The following is a 14,956-nucleotide window of genomic DNA, read 5'->3' as shown; positions in this document are numbered from 1 at the left end:
TTCATCTGATTCCCATTTTCCCTGCCAAGCCATGAGGCTTCACTTACACTAGTAAACTGAGGAGTCCTGTTCCCTGGCTGGGCAAAGTGCTGGCACTGGCTGAAAGCATGCTGGGAATCATGCTAATAATGAGACAGTACAGAGACAGCTGTGGGACTGCTCAAGCCATGCCCTTGCTCTTTTTATTTCACTGGTATAGCTGTAGTCTTGAAGTTTCTGTACTCATTACTGCTGTATGTGTAGGATGTAGGAATTATACATGTGAAAAAATTGCTCCTTTTCACAGATATTCCAGACTGAGATGACAACTCTTCGTACACCCTTTAAATAACACTTTTGAGTGCAGTTCTTCACAATAACTATGCCCGTACGTATATGTTCTAGAGGACTGGTTCAACAGCAGCTGAAAAACACTGGCAAAAAATATATTAAAAGTAGGGTTAGTTGCTTAGCTCCTAAAACACCCACAAGCAGACTCTGTGCTCTACTCACTAGACAACAGGATGTTCTGAGTAACAGACGGAGCAATTTCCATCTCCAACAAACCTTTTTTTTGTCACTGCTACATAATTCTGCAGGAAAAGCAGACCCAATAGCCAAGGAAAAACATCACCAAAGCCAGGTAGTGAAGTGCTAAGTGCTGAGCCATAGCAATATGCCTGGAGCAGCCGCTTTCTCTCTTCACCCAGTCCCCACACTCAGTCTAGCTCTCCAGTTCCTCTCTCTCAGCACCCATATGGAAACCAGATTTCAGTGACACTCGAAGGTGCTATTTCCAACAAGATTCTTACAAATTTTCAATAGCTACACAGTGCCAGTGTCCCTATGCCCCTGTTACTGAGTGTTGCTTATTTTAGTCCATCAGCCCAGAAGGGATGATTTAAAAAGAAACTCTTTGTGCACCTCCTTGCTTAACCTTAGTTTTGTGTACACCTGTGTTGTCTTCTGTGTGACAAGTAAAATTCTAAAAATAGGCTTTGTGCATATTTCTGTGTAGGCTGTGCCCACACTCCATTGTTTTTTCAGCACATTAGTCTACTGTGGGAAATGTTAAGAGTACCTTTCCCTCTTGTTTCTCTATTAAAACAGACCAAAAAATTAGGATATCGTATTTGGAAAACTTTGAAATTTGGTGCTACATGTATAGAGCCTTTCACATGCAAGAAAACAGCAAGTTATGGTATTTGAGCATGTCCTGCATGAGGGATGGTATCCAGCAATGTAACTTTTACATGGTTTTCATACTTGAAGGTCGTTTTGGAGAATAAGACGGAAATACTGTGCCATGCTACTTTTCACAAGTTCACTCACTGTCTTTGAGAAGCACGTTTTATCATACAAAGGGATAATTCCCTCTGGTATTAGAATCATAGAATCATTAAGGTTGGAAAAGACCTTCAAGATCATCTGGTACAACCCTACCACCGATATCACCCACTAAACCATGTCCCTAAGCACCACATCCAACCTTTCCTTGAACGCCCATTCCAATGCCTGACTGCTCTTTCTGAGAAGAAATGTCTCCTAATTTCCAACATAAACCTCCCCTGGCGCAACTTGCGGCAATTCCTTCTAGTCCCATCACTAGTTACCTGTGAGAAGAGGCCGACCCCCAGCTCCCCACATCTTCCTTTCAGGCAGTTGTAGAGAGCAATAAGGTCTCCCCTGGGCCTCCTTTTCTCCAGACTAAACAACCCCAGTTCCCTCAGCCGCCCCTCACAGGACTTGTGTTCCAGGCCCTTCACCAGCTTCGTAGCCCTTCTCTGGACATGCTCCAGGGCCTCGATGTCCATCTTGTAGTGGGGGGACCCAAAACTGAACACAGTGCTCGAGGTGCGGCCTCACCAGAGCAGAGCACAGGGGGACGATCACCTCCCTGGTCCTGCTGGCTGCACTGTTCCTGGTACAAGCCAGGATGCCGTTGGCCTTCTTGGCCACCCAGCCAATTTTATTATGGAAAATACAGAGAAAACATGCTGGTTTGGTCCTTCAGCCAACAAACTTGAGCACTTATCTGACTCACAACTGAAAACACATCAGTTGTTAAATATGTTTATGAATCATAAACCACACGGTTTGGTTTAAAAGTCGACATTAATTATGTGCCATGTATAATACACAGCTGAATAATGAGGAAGTTTCTTCTAAGAACTCTGTTTTATAGAACCACTTTGTTAGTATTTTTCTTATGCAATAGTTTCAGGAATAGATGGATTTTTATGTACAATGTGAATTAGAAGATACTAGACTATTAGAGTGATCTGTTGTTTTATGCTTGAAGCTTGAACTGATCAGAAGCTTAGGAAACTAATGTATTTATTGTATTGCCTCAAAACTGCTTCTAAATATGAAGAGCTTTCTTGATGTTAACAGGATTTCACTCTTCTCTTAATGTGTGATTTTGTTGACATTAGCATATTAGGAAAAAAAATGTTTTTCCAAACTGCAATTGTGGGAGAAAAAATAAGAAATTTATTTTTAAATTCACAGAGAATAGCATGTTATATATTGAAATCTTCAGTAACTGACTGTTCATAAGCTATCACTTTTACTTCTTTTTGATTGCTAAGTATTAGAGTTATACAGATAATTTCCATGAGGAAAAAATTCAGAAACAATCTCCAGAAAAGTAAGTGGGATTTTGTAGGCCTAATGATACCTACCAGGTTTCATTATCATATCCATTTTTTTATGTGTGCAAATACAGTTGAGGTGTGCAAAAGTATGACTACAATTTGAACAATTTAACAGGCTGTGCAACTCAAATAGGAATTCTATCTGTGAGCTATTTATTTTATTATATCTCTGTTTTGTGAATTGTTAAATAATGACTGTAATATAATTCCAGTTTCTGGACCAAATCAGTAACCATCAAATCCCAGTAACTTCTGTAAAACAATAAGAAGCTATTTCATTGATTTAAATGAACTAAGCCATTGAAACAAGAAAGATGTGGACATACAAACTGACAATTATACTTTTGGCAAGTGTTATTTATTCCCTTTAGTCTGAAGCTTCACATGTATTACATACAGATATGCAGTATATACATGACAAAAGAACCACAAAATACACTTAGGAATAGTGTGCACAAAAATGGCTCATTAAGTGCTTGCAGAAACTAGCTAAATATCATTCTTTTAGGTATAGTAAATGTTGTGTGTTTATCTTGCATGGGTACAGAAAGCAAGAGATTCTGATATGGCTATTTTGATACTTGGTGATCACAGTAGAGTAGATTGTTTCCAGAGAAGATCAGACAAAAGATACTGCCTTTAAAAAAACTGACATTAGTAAGGATGAAACAAAAAAAAAAAAGATTTCAAGGAACTATTGGGAAGGTACTTCTGGGATAAGGGAAAAGGAGAGTATTTATAAAGTGAGAAATGTAAATACAAACAATGTGTATTAAATATGCATTGAAACTGATACTCTTTCACTGACTTCTCAAAGTTGATAGGGTTTTAAGGAAGAATCCAGGTATGAACTTATTCTAATTAGCATTTTAATGTTCATTTGCACTAAAGCTACCTATACTATTTGAAAGGAGAAGGGAAAGCAGGTAATGTTTACTTTGGTGATGTATACACGGATATGCTGTAAAGCTCTCAAGCTCTCTGTCCATTTTTGAGCGTGCTATATTTTGCATCCACACTATTTAGCTTTCTGCACCTTAAACCCAACCAGATGCCAGGCAAATTTTCTAATGTTTACACTGATACTTGCTCCCATTGACATGCGCATGTTAAGCCCAGCCAAGCAGCACTGTCTTTGCTTCCTTCATGCAATTACTTCTGAAGAGATTGTAGTTAACAGACTGTAATATGCAACCTTTCCTCTTATTCCATGCTTCATACATTTGACATGTCATTAAATCATCAGCCCTACCCTAATCATATATAATGTTATTAATCTTCCCAAAACTTGTTACTGCTGCTGGCTATGCCCAGCACTCTGAGCTGCACAGTGTGCTGTTCCTGTAGATGCAGAATTAAGCCATGTTCTGCTGTATGTTCCTGCCATGCATTAATGGTAGGAGGCAGCTACCATTTTCTAGTGACCTTTCTTCCTTTTATAAACCTTTGTGGGACTATTTGTTTGTTTATGTTCTTGAATGTTAGGATCTATTTTGAGTATCTAGATGAGAGAGGAAAAGTGCAAAGTGCTGCAAAGATAGGAAAAATGGGTAGAGATAGGAGAATTCAGGACAATTTGGGAGAGTGAATTTGAATATGTGGAAAAGTTATGTATAAGTGTAGGGGGAAGACTTTTTTCCATGTTTTTTTGTTTTCTCCTGTCATTCACTTTCAGAGGCCTAAGATGATAAAGCAATGCTCTTGCACAGGATTTTAGCTCCAGATCCTTAATGTTCTAACTCAAGTCATGAGTGCTGGTGCAGTTTTTCAAGACAGCAACAGCTGTATTTTTTAAATCAGATTTTGTATAAGTGAGAGATTTTTCTATGTAGATATATTAAAAAAAAAAAAAAAAAAAAGGCTGTTGAGACAGCTTGAGAGCAGACTAATCTGGCCATACAGACACAGCCTGTAGTTCAGCTGCAGACATGAAGAATGTATCACTAGGGGCACCCATTAGTGTGAAGTATCATTGTGCATTACAAGCTGGCTCCTGCAGCAAATTGAAAATTCTTTGCCAATCCAAAATGGCATGTGTTTGAGCACTTGGATTTTAATGAGATTATCCACACGCAGATTTGGCTGGATCAGTCCAGGTGGTTCACTGCCTTGCAGGAGCAAGTCTGAGAGCCTGTTAGACACCCAGTGTAAGTGATGCTGCAGAACTGTCTGCCAGGGAAAAGGGAGTCTTTTCATCGGTTGTACAGCAGGAATGGAGCTTTCCAAGCTGCTGTGCCAGCCTCAGAGCTACTGTTAACTATTGTTGTGCCGCCTCCAGAAATAGGCAGCACAGAAATAGGGAGTACAAGGTCTGTGTAGGTTTAGTTCATGTGTATGGGTGACATGGCAAGTGATAGCACAGAGTGGCTTATTTTGGTCCTTCCATTAAATATGAACAACTAGGCTTGGCACAGAGACAAATTTTGCAGTTCTAGGAATAGGAAGTCTTTAATTCTACACTGTACTTCTCTGGCATTGGTGATATATATATATATATAGTGATAGATCACCCAGCAGCTTATCGACTCCTTTCCTTATTCCAGATCATCCTACTGTAACACCAAAAGTATACCTGGAGATCCTAGTCCTTAACAGCCTTTCAACACCCTGCTTCCTCTTACTGTGGCAACACTTGGTCACCTATCACTTGTAGCTGACCTTGCTCAGCCACTCAAAAACTGTGAGCTAAATTACTACCTTGTGATTCTGCAGCCCCACAGTTTGCAGGCAGACAGTGATGTCTTCTCTCATTTTCCCTTGCTTCTCATTAGGAGTTGAGAATTGATACAGAAGAATATGGCAAAGTGTTTGTTATTTTGACACTCTTTGGCTCAAGCAAAGACATGAGCAGGTGTAGATTAGATTGAACATAATGTGTTTGATCAGCCAAAACTATTTTGGATTCATAAGATTATTTAGTAAGTATAGAAGATCGCTGGACAACTGTCTGTGTATGTTTACAAGAGCAGCCAGTGATTCTTCTGTTATATGAAGTTTTTAAAGGATACATACAAGACTAACAATGCCAGCCTCCTTCTGCTCACCCCTTTCCCCTTCTTCTTCCCAGAGATCACTGTTCCCAGGGAGATGTCTTCTCCCAGCATGAGTCAGAGCACCTAGGAGAAAGACCTTCTCTGTATGAGGGTCCACAACTTTCAAGAAGGCATGGGCGCGTGCAGGCAATCAAGCTCATTCCTTTGCTCATGCCATGGCAGATATGAGTACAGAGCCTTGCCACAAGTACTAGGCACAGTCAGACCATGACCCCAATATGTTCTCCTGAGAAAAAGTGTTTACTGGATCTGGAGGGGATAGTATGCTTACTGTTTCTATAACAGTGGACATTTTTGCATTTTAAACAGTGGTAGAGTTAAGAAGTCCCCTAGGAGACCTCTCTCACCTTCCTAAAGGATGACCGTGAACTCTGGGCATACGGTGGGAAAGGACAAAGTGCTTTACTCCAGGTGGATGATGATGTATCTCCAACAGCCACCCTACAGAGTTCAAAATAAAGCCTGGGTCTACAGCCTGCTAGTTAAAGTGCTTTGCAATCCTTTTGCAGCAAGACCCAAAATCCATCAGGCTTTTTTTGCAGGGAGTTTATCTTGGAGTCCCTTGCAACAAAGGGTGGCTGTAACTATGGGTTGGGACTACAACGAAAAGTACATCAGACTTTGGATGCTGGCAGGAAGTTTGCAGATGCAGTGCTCTACAAGGTGGCTTATACAAGCTCGGTGGCAATGGGCTTGTCCGAAGTACTGATTGCCATGCACATTTTGAACTGAAGATACCTATTGTAACATAATAGAAGAGCTGCAATGTCATGAGATTAGAGGCTCAATGGATAGTAGAACTGTGAGCAGCAGGGACTGCAAAGGTTGCTCTGTCCTTTCCTTTTTCGCCCTATATGTCTGTCAACCCAGTGGTTTTCCAGCTGTTTTCTTTTGTTGTGATTCACCTCCACCACCTCCATTGCCCTTCCTGTTGTGCATAATAAGTTGAATAGAAAAGCATTACTCTAGATTACTAGATCAAAACCAGAGTAGGTCAGCACTGTCTAAAAATTTGGATCATTCTCTGGTGGTTGGTATTAAATGTATCAATTGTCTCAGTTTAGATTCCAGCAAATAAAACCCAGTATCTGTGACACCTTCCTTATATTCAGCACCACTTAATAACCTTGCTGTCATTCTCTGCAGTGTTCAAAATCTCTTTTCCTAGAGATTGAACTTCCCTCCTACAACCCATTTATAGTCACGACAATGTGGGCTAAAGAAGTTTACCTTACAGCGGTGCTTTTTCGTAAGGAATGAGAGCCGGTTCCCGTGGAAAAGGATCTAAACAAGTCTTGAGGAATCTTTACAGGCAAAGCAGCCACTTCTGTTACAGCAAGAAGCTCATTTTAAAATACTTAAGAAAGAGAAAATATAAAGTCGCCTTTTATTTTTCTGATAGAATCTGTTTTCTACACAAAGCTGTATGTTTTTGGCACTGAAAGCAAGCCCACAGACACCCATTTATTCTTTCCTTTCCAGTATTTAAGTCCTCTGTAAATTCTTTTCAAGCATTCAGATTAATGTATTTATGGTCCATTTCATTCCAACTCATTTAAGTGGTCTACTTCTGCCATTGAATCTTGTATGGGTTTTATTTTTCATGTAATATTTAGCTGCATTACTTTGAACAGCTTTAAAAGTATAATGTCTTTGAATGCTCTAGTTAAAGAGAAATTATACCTTCAAAATGATGTCTTAGGAGTTCAACTGTAAACTTTGGAAATGTTTATATTATAACTCCTGAAAGCACCACAGAGAGCTTTCGTCTGTATGTCTGTCTTCTGCTTTCTGTGTAAGAGTGTATGTTCCTCACCAGCTTGATACTCGTCAGTCTGAAAGCCTGAGTATGCAAAGACATGAATATGGTGCCTCACCTGAGCAGTCCCACAGAGCTGAGAGGGGCTACTCACATGACTAGAGTTGCTCACAAAAGTATTTGCAGAAAAAGGCTTTCGTTTAGTGATCGGTTGTAGTTGTGGGGACACATGGTTAATAACAGCACCGAGACACCCAGAAATGGGGTCAGTGTTTATTGAAGATGTGGACGCATTTATCTGTGAGTTATTTGACATTAACCTAAATTATTGCTATTATAATTCAGTATATTATTTCTTATGAAAACACACTAGTCCTGTGAAAAGGTTAGTTGCCAAAAAATGTGTCGAGTCTTGCTGCTTAGTTGTTTATTTGCATTTAGTATACATTTTGGCTGTTGAAGTGAAGCTAGTTTCATAGAGAGGCAGAAAGCTAGATCAGTCAAAAAAAAATTTAAATAAGCTTCATACTGTACCTTGAGTTCTGCAACTAGAATAGTATGTGTGTTCAGATGTAGTATTTTTTATGCTTTAGGGTATTTTTGTTTGTTTAAATATGTAAAAGATTAAGCAGATTACTTTGAAATGCTATTGTAGAGCTAATTTTACAAATAGTGGGGGAATGTTGTCTGAAAAATTAAAATTAGAAAATATTACATAGGCTGCCTTTGGCTTTATTTTGTTTGTAGCAGTTCCAGCAGGTATCTGTCAATTCCAGACACTTAAACCAGGGGCCATGTTTGAGTAGCATCTTGTAACTGAAGTACATTTTGTGCAGCAATGAAATTGCCCATCTGGGCTTTAAAAAAGATGGTTGGCTATACAAAAGCACAAAGGCAGCAAATTTAGATATTCTTTTGTGCATGGACAATTGCATGAAATAGGATTGGGGTGTCAAACTATTTTAAATCATTTAGTATAATTTACTCTCATTGTAACTCCACTGACTACAGTTAAATTAAACCAAGTATTTGACCCTTCAAGTCTACAAATTTCAGCATCAGGCAGCTCAGGTCTATATAAAGATATTTAAGCTTAGTAAATCAGCAAGAGTACTATATAAATGGTAATGCGTGACAAAAATCTTAACTCTAATAACATTATTTCTCTCAAAATTCCTATTCATTACTTTTGTATACAGAAGTTCGGAAGTGCACTTCTTAGTGGCATTGGGATATGTGGAGAAAAGCACGATGCTGGTACAGAAATGTATCAGAAATAAGATTCACTTCTCACTGCTCCAGACACTCCATGTGTGCCTTACTTACATGTTACAAATTCCACTGAAGTTAACAGAACTGTATAAAGTTAAGCTTGTTTGTAACCCTTACGGGATTCTTGTTTCAGAATCTGCAAGATAAGTTACAGTCACAAAAGGCATTATTAAAACTTGTGCTTTCAGGTTTACGGAATATTATGAACAGTAAGGACAGTTTCTGAGACACTTCCGGAGTAACTTTATTAATTGATATTACATCAGGCCAACATCCATTAGGAAATCAAAATACGCCTCGGTGCCTTTACTTCTTGACTTCTCAGTATGATTTTACCAAAAAAAAAAAAAAAAAAAAAAGTCAAAACAGCATCTAATGCTGTTCGGCTTCTTCTTTTGTGCTCTTTTGGTTTTGCTTTTTGTAATATCATTTGCTCTGGAGATGTCTAGGACTTGATTATTCAAGGGAAACATGCAAAGCAGTTTCAAATATTTTTTTCTTAATTCACCTTAGATCACATACTTTGCTGGTGAAAATCAGCATAGTCCTGTTGACTTCTACAGCATTGTATCAGCTTACACCAGCAAACCAGCTGGCACCTAGAGTTTTAGCATTTCAAGTCACTTTACCTACATATGCAGTAGGATTTTATTTTGCAAGGTGGCAAGTTGCCTAACAGTGCAAACTGTACTACCTAGACTACCATTGATACCTATTCACGGGACATGATTTCACTGTATCACTTCATACTTGAAATTCAAGATGTTCTTTTAATCAGGGTACAAACATGAAAAGGTGCGTGTGTTACTGTTTCTTTTAAAGGTGCATCATTATTTTTATTCTGTGTGCTTAATAATTACTATTCAGTGTTCTTTACATTCTTTTTGTTCAGCATTAAAATCACCTCTGTGTGAAATACAGTATGACCTACAGAGATACATAAAAGTGCAACAGTGATTTCTTGAATTGTTACTTAAATATGCTGGTTTAGCTTTTGCTCATACATATTACATCAAGGGGCTACAACATGCAAACTGTGGTATATAAAAATATTGCACCATTGCTGTACATGAAATCTTGCAGCCTCTCTCCTCTTCTTGCACAGCTGCTGATTACCATATATGCATTGGGAAAACTATGTTTCTGCTGTACAGAATGGCTGGGAAATAATGCAAACACTTTGGAAACTCTAGAGCTCTCTTTGCAAGCTTTCAAACAAAGCCCTTTGATCTAACTGCATGCCTGCTCTGTGTCCTAAATTTCACCCTATGATGCTTTCTGCTTTAGGAACACCCTCAGCTGGGGCTACTTTACATCGACTGCATTGAAGTTCATCGGAGCATATTCTTTCCAGCATGCACCTTACCATATAACATATTCTTTAGCTTTTACAAGTTTGTAAAGATGGTGGACTGCAGAACTACTCATGTGTCAATACAGCAAAATTAAACTAAGGCACACAGAAGGTTATCAATGTTGTATTATATCAGAATTACAGTCCTTTGGAACTGAACGTTTTGCTGCTGGCAGTGCAAGAGAAGCAAAGTTGTGTATTTATTGTTGGGTGCTGAGGGTTCAGTATGAAAATCGATATAATAAAAATGTTCACGGTGTCAGGTTCTTTTTAGTTGTTCCCAAATTATTGGAAAGTAAAAAGGCAAGAAATTTGTTTTGTATTTAAAACTGCTTTCCTGAAGTTTACTTCACTTTTCGAGCTATATTTTTCTTTTATCTAAAAATGTAAGATGAATACAGATGCAGTAAGTATTGTATATTAAAGACAGAAAAATAGCAACATCGTTTTATAGTTTTTCTGTTTACAAGTGTTTTTCTCAACACCCTGGGTATTACAGAAAATAAACAAACGTACACACAAAACCAGACACGCAAACATAAGCACATTCACACCCTTTCAAGCATCCCACCATACACCTTTAGTTTTATAAAAAATGTTATGTCGTTTGTCCTCATTTCTGAATTCTTTTCTTGCTTCCCTAGGATGAATTCCATAAAAAAAATTAAGTGTTCACTTTTTCTGTCAAAGGTGTTAAATTGTTGCAATTGCTATGAAGGCTATTCAGTTCAGCACTGTCTGTCTTTACTGAAATCTTTTTTTAGACTAACTTTGCTAGGAAAATTGTGCTTTAATTAAGCAATGGTGGCTCTCAGTCATTCATGAAATGCTTTATTTTCCCCGAATGTTACTCAATCCAACTGTTGCCCTAAGGCGTGTGCTGTTTGTGTCTTCCTAAAGATTCTGATATTTTCATCTATCTTTAGAGAACCCAAGCACACTTCCCTGGCTGACTGCTTTTTTTTTTCGTTGGCTACAAATATGACCGGTAACATTTCTGAGTACATAGAAATGGTAAAAGTACGTGTTTTGAGTCAAACACAAAAACAACACATCATCAAACTCTAAAACCAGATGCATGTTTTCTGCCTTCACTCCTAACCAATCAAAAAAACCACCTCGGCAAAACAGCTCAAATAAAGCCTCAGTTTATTGCAAAGACCATTAGGCACTCTTTAGAGCAGGATAAAAGCAGTTTCGACCAACGAGGCCTCAAATGACCCACCAGAATCTAAAAACCATTAGCTGAGGCATCCAAACAGATTTCCACTTCTGGATGAAAGTTCGAGACAGAAATGACTGCAAAGCTAACCAGACCCCCAAACCACAAAGGATTTTTTAACTTAAAACCAAAATCTTGTACTGCCCCTAGAAACTACAAGGAGCCGTGAAAGTCCCTAACACCTCTATACACTTCAGATATGATGCAACACTAAATAAAAACACCTTTACATCATGTGACATTACAAATTAGCCTTTAAACACTTCATAAGAGGATGCAGAAGTAGTCCACCCAGAGACAGACACATCATCAGCCGCAGGGAGGCCTGTTGTCCCAGAACAGTCACCATCATGACCCCTGTCAGCCATGGCTAGCACCCGCTGAAAAAAGGGAAAAATCGCAGAAATTTTTGGCAGATTAAACAAGAGATGTACAGATCTGGATACTGTTCAATGTCTTATCTCTCTGATAGCGCTCAGCTAGCCCAGGAGAAACCGCAGCAGTCTGTGGACAGCTGTGGAACACTCTTCCTACACGAATTTTCTTCCTAGCCCTCATCTGTGAGAGGGTGAACTACGTGAGACTCATAAAACTAAATTATGGAAAAGAAATAAAATTATAAGAAACCCATTAAGAAAAATACTACAGAGAAATAAGCACAAGCGTTACTCTTCTCATTAGTCACATAAATGGTCTGATCTCTTCGCCTCACAATTATCTAATGACAGTAGGTACCACACGCTTGTTAGCACCGTAGAAGCAAGCGTTCATTTTGCATTGCTTAAATGCGTTGTCTTTGTCTATCATGTCTGCCAACTACTGATGTGCAGCAAGATTTACAATACAATATCTGTGTCCATCATTTTACACCTATCAGTTGTGTTGTTTTGAGTTGTGGGTTTGTGTGTTTGTTTGTGGTGGGTTTTTTTGGTGTTTTTTTTTTTTGTCCCTTCTGTATACAAAGGCCTCTTTCATGTATACATTTTGCTGGAGTTTGTTGCTCGTGTCTTTGATGTATTTCCCGGGCATTGCAGACAGCTCACTGAGAACTTCTGCCTGATGTGTTTCTGAAGCAATCCTTACATTAGGATATACCGATTGCGCTCTGAGGAGCTGAAGCTCTCCCTTCCTTGCTGCATAATTCTGCAATTTTCCACAGTAAAGTTTCTTCGCAACTGAGAAAATTTTCCTTGCAATTCTGGTGTATTCAGCTCCTCAGCTTTCTTCTAGCTCCTCAGAGCCTGCTTGTGGTAAATGGCTTCAAGTCACCAGTTCCCATGGGCTCAACATTTTTTCCAGTTATTGCCAGATAAATCAACCCAATCCGATCTGATCAACCGCAATGCTGTTTCAGAAACAAAACTCATTCGTGCTTTGTATGATTAAAGTACCAACATGTGGTTACTTCTCTTCATTTTTACAACGCTGTATCTAACATGCAGTAATTCTTAATGGTAACCTTTAAAAAAAAGGACATTTGAAGTTCTGAGCGAGGAGATGCCAGTCTCCAAGCCCCTGCATTAACCTAACATCAGTACTATGACTTTCCTTTGCTCACTAGACACACAGGTAGCTAATAAATGATGATGAAGTACTTTTCCCCCACTTTTTTTTCCTTTGTTTTGGCAAACAAAGCCCGTTTCATTGAATCCTGTGCCAGGACAGGCTGCCATTTCATGACACCTTAGTGTATGCATCCACAGAAGAGAAAACAGAGAAGAGGTCACACCTGTTAAGTGACCACCAGGTAGGTCAAGGGAAGGGGAAAAAAAAATAAAATAGACTCATATAGAATCATAGAATCATTAAGGTTGGAAAAGCCCTCCAAGATCATCTGGTCCAACCATCCCCCTACCACCAATGTCACCCACTAAACCATGTCCCTAAGCACCACGTCCAACCTTTCCTTGAACACCCCCAGAGACAGTGTCTCCACCACCTCCCTGGGCAACCCGTTCCAACGCCTGACTGCTCTTTCTGAGAAGGAATGTCTCCTAATTGTTTTAATTGTTGAAGAGTAGCGCTCTTTGTTGCATTCTTTGTTTTAACTGTTGAAGAGTAGGGGCATGATGTTTCCATTTTTCCACTCACTCACACAAGGGCTGAGGGATGGGAAAGAAGCACTCATGCAACCCCTGAGAATCGGCAAGAGTTCTTTATTGCTGGGACATCTTGCAGGTAAGCCTGCAGGATGTCCATGGTGTTTGGTGGCTCCAAGCTAATGCTTGGGATGGAGCCTGAGTGACATATAGGGAGCTTGCCAGGCACTCCTGCGACGCTGTTTGTGCTCTCTGATGGCAGAGAGCGAAGACATGCCAGGGTAGTCCCAGGTCTGATCTGGCGTAGGCGGACCCATTTCCATTGGTTCCTCCACCTCTTCTGGTGGATCCAGCTCCATGGGCTCCACAGTGTTTGGCAGAAGGACAAGCCAGTCCTTGCCCGGGACTGCCCAAACTGGATGCCTTCCATCAGGAGTGTTTTCAGGCCAGGGTGCCGAACCAGGATGTCGTCCAGTTCCATGCCTAGGTCCCATGCCACAGTCCAGTTCATTTCCATGAATGGTTTTGGCACTGCCATCTGTTTTACAGCCATGGCTGGGTCCCATGCTGTATTCTGGACGATAGGCAGGCCTCTGCTCCACGCAGCTGTCCGGCTGACGCTCCTGCCTTCGCTCCACGCCACCACTCCGCCAATGGCTAGGCCCAGGCCCCCTGTCGCTGTATGGCTGAGGGGGCGGCCTGTTCCCTGCGTTGTTGCGGTGCCAATGGTACAGCTTGTATGTGTCTGTGGGCTGCGCGCCAGAGGTCCTTCGAGCACTGGTGTCTCTTGTGCTGCTGGCACTATCTCTCTGCCCATGACACATCTCCTTCTTGTTAGCTGCATTCCTTCTTGGTGCTTCTTTGGACCGCATTGCTGTCCTCGCACACCAAGGAGGGCTGCCTCTCGCCTTGCTGCTTCTAGTCTCCTTCCTGCCACACAAGCTGGCTGTCAGAGGACCTAGTAGCTGAGCGAGTGGTGGGCCAGCTGCAGGGGTCCTGTTTTGTAGGGTCCGGAGCAAAGGTCGGGCAGTGGTGGCCACTGTGACCTCAGCAAGCCTCTGTGGTGGAGTGGTCCATGCGTGGCCAAAGATGGCTGTGTTTGGAGCGGCCTGGAAAATGCCCTCACGTGGAAGAAGGAGGACGGTTGGGGAGGCTGAGGGCCCCTTTTCCGGGGCTGGCTGCCCCGGGCCATTTGGCTTGCCAGAGAGAAAGGCCGCCCATTGGCCACAGTGACTGCCCTCCACCTCCCATCCTGTGCCCTGGGTTTATTTTTAACACTGGTTTTTATGTAATTTCATTCTATTATTTACGGAAAAGAACAGAAGCAAGGTGCATCTTCAGCCCTAATTCCCATGTGTGCTTTGTGCTCTGAGTGAAGAATTTCTTCCTCAAATCCCATCTAATCTAAATCTCCCCTCCATTTGTTCAAAGCCATAATTCCTTGTTCCATCACTACACTCCCTGATAAAGTCCCTCTCCAGCTTTCTTTTAGGCCACTTTTATGGGTTAGGTTAGGTGGCAAAACTGCAGAACCTTGCAAATTGCAGCCTTATCTACCTTGTTCCACATGTTCCACATGATGTTTTCCAGCTCAGGCTCTAGCCTCTGATCAGTGTAACGC

The sequence above is a fragment of the Cygnus atratus genome, chromosome 2, assembly GCF_013377495.2.
Source record: "Cygnus atratus isolate AKBS03 ecotype Queensland, Australia chromosome 2, CAtr_DNAZoo_HiC_assembly, whole genome shotgun sequence".
In the NCBI taxonomy this organism is placed as follows: domain Eukaryota; kingdom Metazoa; phylum Chordata; class Aves; order Anseriformes; family Anatidae; genus Cygnus; species Cygnus atratus.
The sequence above is the reverse complement of the archived record's forward strand: the minus strand, read 5'-3'. Positions refer to the sequence as shown.